Source organism: Canis lupus, chromosome 16 (genome assembly GCF_003254725.2).
Source record: "Canis lupus dingo isolate Sandy chromosome 16, ASM325472v2, whole genome shotgun sequence".
NCBI lineage: Eukaryota > Metazoa > Chordata > Mammalia > Carnivora > Canidae > Canis > Canis lupus.
In genome coordinates this window covers 16791092-16802851 of record NC_064258.1, presented here as the reverse complement: position 1 = coordinate 16802851, position 11760 = coordinate 16791092, and the positions used below count along the sequence as shown (strand labels likewise).

At 42.3% G+C, this 11760-nt stretch overlaps 1 pseudogene; it reads left to right on the top strand.

Moving 5' to 3' along the window:
- The first annotated feature begins 3275 nt into the window (after positions 1-3275).
- On the top strand, positions 3276-4983 carry LOC112664633 (actin-related protein 2/3 complex subunit 3-like; annotated as a pseudogene).
- Positions 4984-11760: the final 6777 nt, after the last annotated feature.

Sequence of the window (11760 nt, the reverse complement as noted above, 5' to 3'; positions counted from 1 at the left end):
CACTCAAGGAAAGTCTAAGATTACCGTGGAGAGACACAAAAAGAATCACCAGAAGGAGACAGGTGTGCACTTGGGACTGAAGATGCCCCTTTGCCAAGACTAATACATCTGTCACATTCACCTCTAATTACTACAAATACTTCATTGTTCACTGTTTAATAAATCCATGTCTTGGAAAAACCTGATTCACCTGGGGAAATCTTATCCAGGAAACTGTTTTTATATTGCAAGATTCATGATCAAGTAAAACAAGTGAAAGGGGCACCTGGGTGGCTCAGCTGGTTGAGCATCTGCTTTCGGCTCAGGCCATAATCCCAGGAGTCCTGCATTGGGCTCCCTGCTCAGTGGGGACCCTGCTTCTCCCTTTCCCTCTGCCTGCTGATCCCCTGCTTGTGCTCTTTCTCTCTGTGTCAAATAAATGAATAAAATCTTAAAAAAAAAAAAAAGTGAAAATTTGTTTCCAGGGCCTCAGAAATTTTAAGCTGGCAGCAAATTCTCATTGGCTTTATTTTGAGAGGGCCACATTACCTAGGCCCCTTGTTCTGTTAACCTTTCCCTCTGTTAATGTTTGGCTCCTTCATTCCTGACCCCATTTCCACCTCAAACTGCACTTTAGGCTTTCGGGTTAAGTCTCTTTCCAGTTGTTCCATTCTCCAAGTAAGCTGAGGGGCTTCCTGGGCCATCCCCCGCCACGCCCCCCGGCACAGAACTCTGCCTTTGTGCGAGCTAGCAAGTCTGCCGACTTGTGCGGCCGCTGTCTGCCCAGTTGCTGGGCCTCCCACCCCCATGCAGGTAGGATTTACAAACGCCCCAAAACCTGGAGGTGGGAGAGAATACTGCTTCCCCAGAGACCCCTTTTCTCTGGCTTTTTGGTCCCTCGTTTCCTGGCACTGAATGTTGACTTTGCCTTTTATTTCCCGTCACTGAGGAGAAAAAAAAAATTAAATAAGCCAGATTTTTTTCTTGCATTAGCACATTCCGGTTGGATTCCCACACTCTGCCTGGCCCCTTCCACGTGTATGGCCAAACACTAGACTCTCTCGCAACCAAACACTGCCACTTCAGAAAGCTCAATTTCAAGCACAACTTTTTTTTTTTTTTTTTTTTAAGATGTATTTATTTGGGAGAGAGGGAGAGAGAGGATCCCTAGCAGACTTCTCCCTGAGCACGCAGTCTGATGCAGGGCTCGATCCCAGGACCCTAAGATCATGATCTGAGCCAAAATCAAGAATTAGACGCTCAATCGACTGCACCACCCAGGTGCCTCTCAAACACACCTTCCACCCTCACAGCTCACCTGCTCTATGCTCCCGGGTCCATGGCTCTCCTCCCTAAATGGACTTCCAATCCACAGCCCTACATCTTTCCACCTGCCAGCATCCTCCTGGCTCCCACTCCTGCCTCACTCCTGCCTCACCAAGCCCACATCTCACTGTAACTGCTTCTTCAGGAACACCCTAAACCTCCCTTTCTCATTTTTCCCTCTGGCAGAACCTTAACTCTGGCCAAACCCAACCACCCCCTTGGCCTACATCTGCCCAAGTTGCTGCTCATCACTGGAGAGACCACAGGACACACTCCTCCTGCGTTGATTCCAGATGGGCCCCGACACAACCTGACTGCTGACTGAGGGTCGTTGGAGCCTCCACTTCCTTCTAAGTCCCGGGCTTCATGACCACACCCTGCCCAAACCCAACATCCTTTCCCCAATTCCCAACTGTCGCCAACATGGACAGTTGATATACCTGCGACTCAATGAGAACTCACTGTCTTCCCAACACTGGTCCTACTGATTTCCCCTCGAGGGTACCAAGAAACATTGCCCTCCCTACTATTATATGACTGGCCCACCTCTGCTCCCATGTGAAGCCACTCCCTCCTCAAGCAAGGGAAACTCCATTCCCTAGAGGCTCAAGGACTTCACACTTCAGGTGGAACCACTTCTTTCCTGCATGGTCAGCTTGCCCCTGCTGCTAGGCTTTGCTGGACACCACCTGCATACCAGCATGCCGCCATTCCACACACATCTTTTTAACTGTTCCTGTCCCTTACATCTGTGCTCCCTTCCAAGTTTCATAGAAAAAGATGTCTCTACTTATTGTTTTCATAGTTTCACTGTCCTCACTCTGTCTTCAGCCCAACATGCTGTTGCCCTACTGCTTCATGGAAGAGACTTTTTAAAGTTGCCCACTATTTCCACATCCCCAATGCCAAAAAGTCAATCTGTCCTCCATCACCAAGCTAGTCAACCAGGTGAAATTAGTCAATCTCCATAACTACTAGCAGTGTGCCATGTTGTTGATACCTTCTTCACTAGAACAATGCCTCTCTAGATAGGAAATGTAGCTCGCACCCGTGTTCTCTCCTCTCTCAGTCCTCCCAATGCTGGGACCCCAAAGTTCTATCCTCAACAGCCTTCTTGTCCATCCAGACTCTTTCTCTAGGTAACTACACTGGGTAGAGCAGTGTCCCCACATGTCTACCTGGAACCTGGGATTGTGGCCTTATTTGGAAATAGAGTCTTTGCAAATGCAATCATGCTAAGGTGAAACCATACAGAAGTAGGCTGGGCCCCAATCCAATGTCTGGGGTCCGCATAAGGAGAGGGAGATTGGGATGCAACCATGAGGAAGAATGCCATCTGGCGCCAATGGGAATCACTAATGGTAATGCAGCTAGCTATAAGCCAAAGAACACCAGTAACACAAAAAATTGGCCAGAAGCTGGAAGAGGTCAGGAAGGATTCTGCAGTAGACCTTTCAGCAGAAGCATGGCCCTGCTGACAGCTCAATTTCAGACTTATGGTCTCTAGAATGGTAAGTGGCTTCTGTTGTCTGAAGCCATCCAGTTTGTGGCACTTTGGTACAGCAGCCCTAGGAAGTGAATACAGCAATCCTAGCCAGTTCCATGACTTCATCTACCATTTCTGCATGGATGGTTCTGAAATGTCTAACTCTAATACTAGCATGGGATCTGAGTCCCATGAAGGGTTATCTGACTATTTGCTGGGAGTCACCTATTGGGCGACAAAAGGCATCTCAAACGTAACATGGCAGAGACAGAACTATAGAATGCTTCCAGATATGCTCCCCACGTCTTCTCCCTACTAAATAAATGAAACCCATACAATTTCTCAGCCAAAACTTACTAATGTCTCTCATATCTTAGCTTTACCACCTTTAGCTAAACCTTAATCCTTAGTAATTAATAACCCTTAGTCAGAAATATTTTTTTTCTTAGTCATAAATCTTAATAAAGTTTATGAAAATAATAACCATCTCCTGCATATTAACCAACATCCTTGACATGGACCATCATCCCTGACCTGGACCACCATCTCTGACCTGGACCATCATCCCTGGTCTGGACCATCACCTCTAACCTGGACCATCATCCCTCATCTGGACCATCTTCCCTGGCTTGGACCATCATCCCTCCCCTGGACCATTTCCTGTGTCCCAGCTACTGCTCTTATCCTGCATATATAGGGCACCCACAGCAGATGCTGGGGCAATTGATTTACAGAATTTTGCTGCACTCAATACTCTTACAGTAAAAGGCAAACTCTTGATGAAGGATGTCAGACCACGTACTGCTACTTCCTGCCCTTCCCACTATTACACTGTTTCTTGACAAGACAAAGCTGGTTCCAACGTTGGGGCCCGGGTATTTGGTCTTTATTCTGCTTTGAATGCTTCCCCCAGGTCATTGCCAGCTCCCTCCTCCTCATTGGTCAAGTGTCTTCAGAGAGGCTCTGCAGCTGAAGCAGCCACTCTGTGCCATGTTGCTGTTTTGTCTTCCTCATAGCCCCTGGCTGCATCTGAAATGGTCTTCTTTACTTACCTACTTACTTCCGTCACCCTCCCTCTACTGGAATGATGCTTCTTGAGGACAGAGACTGAGCCTTGTTCCTATGGCCTCTTTGCTCCCTTGACCAGGGCCTGAGCCCTGTTAAATAGAAGGTTCTCAACACTTATTTGTTCACTGATGGACAAAGTCCATTATGAACACATACTATGGAACTGGACTTACTCTCTGAACCTACTGTTCCATCTGAGGAACAATAAGGAAAAAATTCCACTTATACACGGTTTTCCCTTGAACCATGACCATGACCTTCAAAAAAAAAAGTGCTTCCTGGCCGCTGGACAGGAAGCGCCGAGCTCTAAACCCAGCCTTGTCTGACTTGAAACCTGGTCGCTGCCAAGATGCTGGTTTACCACTCTTCTCTCATGGACCCTGACACCAAACTCATTGGAAACATGGCATTGTTGCCTATCAGAAGTCAATTCAAAGGACCCGCCCCTAGAGAGACAAAAGATACAGATATTGTGGATGAAGCCATCTATTACTTCAAGGCCAATGTCTTCTTCAAAAACTATGAGATTAAGAATGAAGCTGATAGAACCTTGATATATATAACACTCTACATTTCTGAGTGTCTAAAGAAACTCCAAAAGTGTAATTCCAAAAGCCAAGGTGAAAAAGAAATGTATACACTTGGAATCACTAATTTCCCCATTCCTGGAGAGCCTGGTTTTCCACTTAATGCAATTTATGCCAAACCTGCAAACAAACAGGAAGATGATGAGGGCCTACTTACAGCAGCTGAGACAAGAGACTGGACTGAGACTTTGTGAGAAAGTTTTTGACCCTCAGAATGATAAGCCAAGCAAGTGGTGGACTTGCTTTGTGAAGCGACAGTTCATGAACAAGAGTCTTTTAGGACCTGGACAGTGAAAGGAGCCTGGGCAGACACTTTCTACAGCTGTGGGTAGTGTTTTACAGCAAGATGTACACAGTTCTTTACCTTTATTTGATAAAGTTTTATACAGAAGAAAAAAGAGACTGTGTCTTCACTTGAAAAGTTCTTTATCAAGAATTTGGGTGGGGGAGGGAAGAATGGGTTGTTGAAGGGTGATTTGAAATTTTCTGCAGTATTAAGCTGGTGCTTAATAAGTAATAATAAAGAAATTTCTAACATTCCATGTCAAAAAAAAAAAAAAAAGGTGCTTCCTCTGAGAGCCTCTGACACCAACAAGATAAAATCTAGGATCTGTATGCAGTCAAGGGCATCCCTGACACATCTGGTGGCCAGCTCTGCCCACACCACATGCAGCCCATCCCTTGCCCACAGCATTAGGGACGGATGACGAATGCCTTACCAAGGTTAATTCTCACTCTGTGGATAGACTCTCTCTCCTGGGTCACTACTTAGAATTCACAGAGTGCTTAATGTTTACTCAGTGCTCTGTTCTATTTTACTGAAGGTAGAGCAAACATACATGTGTAGATAAAAATATTGCATCAGGAAACCCTGGATTTATTCCCAGGTTTGCTTCTGGCTTACATGGTTGCTATAAAGGTCATCTGATTTTTCGATGCACAGAGAGTAAAACTTGCCTTTGTTTTACTGCACAGGCAGGTTGTAAAATCAGGTGAGACTGTGAAATGTCTCCGGTACTTACAATAATAGGATGTACTGTTCATTCCCTGTAGCATCTCACCAAAGATGTCACCACCACTACAACCACTTTATAGAAAACGATGGCGACCGTAATTTGATTTAAGCCTGGAGTGCCCATGGGCATGCCACTGGCAAGTGTGGGGCTTATTTTTGTGTTGACCAGGAAGGCTTTTGAGGGTAAATAGGGCCTGAGGAGTTCCTGACTCTGGCAATGCATTGTCAGCTGTCCACACTCAAGTACTGAGAGCTCGTCTTTAAGCACCCCTCTTCCTTAACAAGTCCTGTGTGCTTATGTTTCTGCACAAGTCCCCCTTTGTCCCTTCCTTTTCATTTCATACCATTATTCTCTTGCTGCTACCTGGACCTCTGAGGTTGTCTCTTCAACAGATCCCCTAACTACCTTCTCTATATTCTGCTTGTTACCAGATCAGTAATCCCCAAATATTGCTTGGCATGTTCCTCTCTGCTCCAAAACTTTCTATGGCTCCCCATGGCTTAAAGAGTAAAATCCACACTCCTTAGGGAGGACCATAATCTGGAAATAAGATTATCTTCCCTACTATATCACTTCCCATTTCTCCCTCTTGGATACCCCTCTACCTTTTACACACCTGTGCTCCCTGTGTTACAGTTTTCCTGTCTTCTAGATGGCTCTCTTAAGCTCCACCTGGATGATACTGGTCCCATCTACACCTCAAGATCCAGCCAAGAGCAACCACCTCCCTTCTCAGCTCTGAAAATACCTGAGTCCCTACAGCTCGTTTCACACTCAGACAGGCACTGCCTCCAGCTGTATGTGCACACACATGTGTGTGTGTCTATCTTTGTGCATGTGTGTGCACACGTGTTTTCTCTCTACCAAGACTAGAGCTCTTTAAAAGGAGATATGGTGCCTTACACATGATTTCATCAATTCTAAGACACACCTCTTTTGGCACTATAACAACTCTGAAATTGGGATACACTTTAAGAATTGATATATATCATAGTTTTCAGGGTGTTTCTTGGAAATACATAAAATAACGGTGTGCCATACAATCAACTGTATCTTAAGTTCAATAAAAGGAGATGCTTCTTTAGATTCCCTGCAGTTCTTAGAACAGGTCTTGCACAGAGAAGGTGATTTTTGAAAGTCTTATTATTGATGAATGGATGTGCCTTCAGATGACCAGAACTGAAGCAGCTTCTGGATGTGAAAGCCCACACCACAGACATAGTTCTATTCTCTTCCATTCTTCCTGAAGCAAAACCCAAAATGATTACTTGCTTAAATGGGAAAAAGGAAATGGGATGTTGGGGGTTGAATTATGTCCCCCCGAAAAAGATGTGAAGTTTCAAATTGTATGTCAAATTGTATGTCAAATTGTGACTTTATTTGGAAATAGGGTCATTGTAGATGTAACTAGTTAAGATGAAGTTATCCTGGAGTAGGGTGGACCCCTGATCCCATCTCACTGGGGTCTGTATAGGAAGATGGCCCATGTGAAAACAGAGGCACACAGAGGGGACATCATGTGAGGACAGACCGGGATGATGCATCTATGAGCCAAAGAATGCCAGAGATTGTCAGCAGAGCACAAGGAGCTGGAAAGAGGCAAGGAAAGATTTCTCTATAGGTTCAGAGAGAGCATAGCCCTGCTTATATGCTGATTTTGGACCTCAAGACTTCACAACTATGAAATAATGCATTTCTGTTATTTTCAACCACCCAGTTCATGCTGATTTGTTACAGCTGTCCTAGGAAACTAATACACAGAGGTACTGAAAAGCATAGGTTAATGCCTTAAAATACCCTCCTCCACAAATCATGAACAAACAAAATGACTCTAGAAGAGTCACTAGTGATTGATTAGAGGGAGACTTGATTTGGAGAGGTAAGGGATGAGTAAAAGAACAATAATGGATCAGGGAAGGAATAGAGACAGCTTTTGGGGACAGAAGAGGGGGTATAAGAGAGGTGGTGAGGCTGAAATGCTTAGGGTGGGGCTTGAATGCTTTGGGCCTTTAAGTTGGTTTAGGTAATGGGGAACCATTAAGTTTTAAAGCTGGGAACTGTTATAGTAAAGAAGATTTTAAAAAATGTACTGGAAAAAAATTAGAACTCTGAAATTTGGACCAGGTTCAAATTCTAGTTTCTCTACTTACTAATTGTATAACTTAAAGCAGATTAGTGGGATCCCTGGGTGGCTCAGCGGGTTAGCGCCTACCTTCGGCCCAGGGCGTGATCCTGGAGTCCCGGGATCGAGTCCCACATCAGGCTCCCTGCATGGAGCCTGCTTCTCCCTCTGCCTGTGTCTCTGCCTCTCTCTCTCTCTGTCTCTCATGAATAAATAAATAAATTCTTGAAAAAAAATAAAGCAGATTAGTTAACCTCCCTGAGAGTTCATCCTTCTTGGGCCATAAAAAGAAGGTATCAGGAGAAATCTTAGGAGATGCACAGTAGGGGTTCACAGCATCATCTCTGTCCTCCTGATTCCTCAAATAAAAATAACACAACTAGATAGAAAAAAACAAAAACTCATGCACCACATGTACAAGATAATTAGCTGTGAAGACATCTCCATTAACTTCAAAATAAAAGCAGGTGGGACAAACCACTAAAGCCATGAGACCCACATAGTATTAGCATCTGTGGGAAGAACTCAGGGAAGTCACGGGGCATCTAACAGAACAACAAGTGGAAGCCAGACCAATCTGCCGACAACACATGAAACAAGGAGTGAAACAATATATATATATATATTGTGTGTGTGTGTGTATATATATATATATATATATATATATATATATATATATATATAAAAGCTAAAAAGTTCCCTGCCTGATTGAGATCCCATACGATGAGACTGCTTGGAGTAAGATCAAGATTGAGGAGAATGAGGATAACAGAAGTGAAGAAAAGAGAACGTCGAGATAACTGAGAACCAAGCCAGTAAATGTCATCAAGCAAGCTGCTACATGAAAACAACAGAAGGATCTTTGTTAAGCTTGAAAAAAACAAAAAGCTATTAGAACGAAGCCTTCTTATAAAAGTTCAGGAAAACTAATTCATATAAAAATTAATAGCACAAAATATCAAGGTCAAATCTCATACAAAGTTACTATTTAGAAAAGGATGAAGAGAAGTAGAATGATATACAATCCACATAAACAATGAAAGCATGCTGGAAAGACATGCTCAATGAACAGGGCAAAACTATAATGGACCATGTTCATTTTCTATTGTGGCATAATGAATTATGAGCTTAGTAGCTGAAAAGATATTTATTATCTTGCAGTTTCCATGGGCCAGGAGTTCAAGCACAGGTTAGCCGGATCCCCTGCTTGGAGTCTCCTGAAGCAGAAATCAAGGTGTTAGCTGGGCTCCGATCTTACCTGAGGGTTGGGGTCCTGAATGCTTCCAAGCTCACTGGTGTTGGCTGGGTTCAATTCCTTGTGGTTGTAGGACTCAGACCCTCAGCTGCTACAGGCCATCTATTGTCTCCAGTGACATGGCCCTCTCCACAACTTGAGGCAGCTTGCATTTTCAAGGCCAACAGGACAGTGTCCCTGCTGCTTTGAATTTCTCTGACTTTTCTCTCTCTGACCATTAGACTCTCATTTAAACAAGTCTCCTGATTAGGTCAGGCTCATCTAGGATGCTCTGCCTTAATTAACTTAAAACCAACTGATTAGGAATCTTAATTACAACTGAAAAAACCCCTGATGTTTGCCACAAAATGCAGGTTAATCATGGGAATGATATCCCTTATATTCACAAGTCTTGCCCATGACCAAGGGAAGGGGATTATACATGGATGTACAACCAGGTTGGCTGGACTCTTAGAGGCTACCTTAGAAGGTATTTCAGAAAAAGCTAAGAGACATGAAGAAAATGACACAAGATGAAAAAAAAAAAAAAAACCAGCCTAAGTCAAAATCAGAAAAATCTCAGAATTGTATTGACAGAAATAAAAAAGAATTAGGAATGGAAGGAACAAATCTTAGAAGTGAATAATGAACTAGAAGGAACATAAGAACAAAGAAACACAGCAGACGTTGACAAGTACAAGGGAAGGGGAGAGAAAATGCCCAGAATCCAGCAAGGATAAGGAAAAAAGTAAATGGTAAATGTATTTGATAGTGTAAAAATATTGAATAGACAAAGAATATTCAACACATGGGAACAGGAGTCCCTGATGTAGAAAACCGAAAGCAAGGGATCAGACCAGGTACAAACAACTATAACTCAAGAGAATGTTTCTCAAATTTCAAACATTTAAAACTACTTATTAAAAGAGAACACATTGTAACTTCTGGGAATATTTATCCATGAAGCTCAACCCAAAGCATATTCTAGGAAAAGTACAGGACTTAGGGAAAAAGAGAAAATATACTTCGAATATCCGGATAAAAAGAGAAAGTGGCTTGTAAAGAATATCATCGAGCTTTTCAACAGCAATGCTTCATGCCACAAGAGCAACATATTTGAGGGACTCAAGGAAAGATGGGAACCATGGATTTCAAAACAGTAAAATATTTTTCAATATAAAGAGCACACATTCTGGTGAGCATGAAGAACTCAGAAAATAAGTATTCCCATGAGCTCCTCCTGAGGAATCCAGTAGAGAATGAACTTCAGAAAACTAAATGTCTGCAAACATCAACACAAGGATGGTTGCTCAGCATTAAATACATAGTTACATGTAAAACTAAGAGATGGTTTAAAAGCAGAGATTATAGTACGTGATGACTATGTGGTCTGATGACATAAATCATAACAAAATAAATAAAATAAATCATAACAGGGAGAATGGGGATAGCATAGGCAAATAAGCTTGTTTTCAATCATAATTAATGTGCTAGGATTAGTATTGTTGCTCTGAAACTGTAGTATGTGCAATGTGGGATGAAGCAAGCTATGGGATATTTTATTTCTATCTTTCCCCATATCACTGAGAACTAAGAATCTCAGTGGGAAAGAAAGAAGAAACAGATGAAACAGTGGTTAAGTAAAAACCTGTGTTCTCAATTTGAATAGAAAAGTTATCTATGAACTCAAGATAGATAGTAGATAGATATCTTCATAAATAGATATATGTTGATAAATATGTAAAATTTCATAAGTATATGTATACATATATGAACAAAAGGTATATCACTTTGGTTGTAGTATGTAACATTTGGATGTACTATGGATAATCATTGCATTCTGGTTGGTCATTATTTCCACATTTTTGTTTCTCTCCCTATATATATTTATTTTTTTATACATATCCATAGCCTTCAGGTTATACTCTGAAAATATCATTCTCTATTGGGATGCATGGGTGGCTCAGTTGGTCAAGCATCCGACTCTTGATTTTGGCTCAGGTCATGATCTCAAGATTGTGAAATTGAGCCCTGCCATGGGCTCCATGCTGAGCATGGAGCCTGCTTAAGATTCTCTCTCTCCCTCTGCCCCTTCCCCCTCATGCTCATGCTCTCTCTTTAAAAAAAAAAAAAAAAAAATCTTTCTCCATTGAAAGAAACCAGAGATCTAGGAGAGATGGCTGATTCTGGATTGGAGGTAGGAAATGTCCTAGAAAAGTCTAGAATATCTCGAGATACCAAATAGCAAAGAACTACCAAAGACTATTATGGCCATGTCCAAATGATTCAGGAGGTCCTGAATGGCCAAAGGTGGGACAATTTGAGACTCAATAAAGACAGAAATTTCAGTGGATTGAAATATGCTGAATATGTTTAAGTCTATAAATTTATGATGATATTTGAATAAAAACTAACTGATCACCTTCTGAGGATGATGGGCAACCAATTCATAATCTTGAAAACAGAGTAAACAAAAGCAAAGGAAGGGCATTTACTGTTTTTCCTATATAAACAGCACCGTTGGGCAACCAAATAGTAGATGAAGGGATGGATCACCTTGTAAGGTATTATAACTTATAAAAATTTTTAAACTGCAGAATTCAAATACCACCAGCTTGCAACTCCAAATGAATTAGTTAATGGAGGTGAGACCTGAACATCATTTGCTGCTAAATTGAAACAGAACAAAAACCATGTACTTCCTGAAAAAAGGGCAAGTCACTTACAGTGTTTGCCACAGGAAGGAATCTTAGCCTGACTAAGCTGTGGGATTCAGCTGCCAATTCACAGCACATCCAGAAGATGGAGGAAAATGTTCAACTGTGCCGTTAGTACATAGTTAGCAAAGTCCTGCCTTAGGAAACTTTGTGGGTCAAAAGGCCAGAGTTCAACAGATACATTATAAGTAAACGAAATGGATGGAGAATCCATTAGTTTTTGAT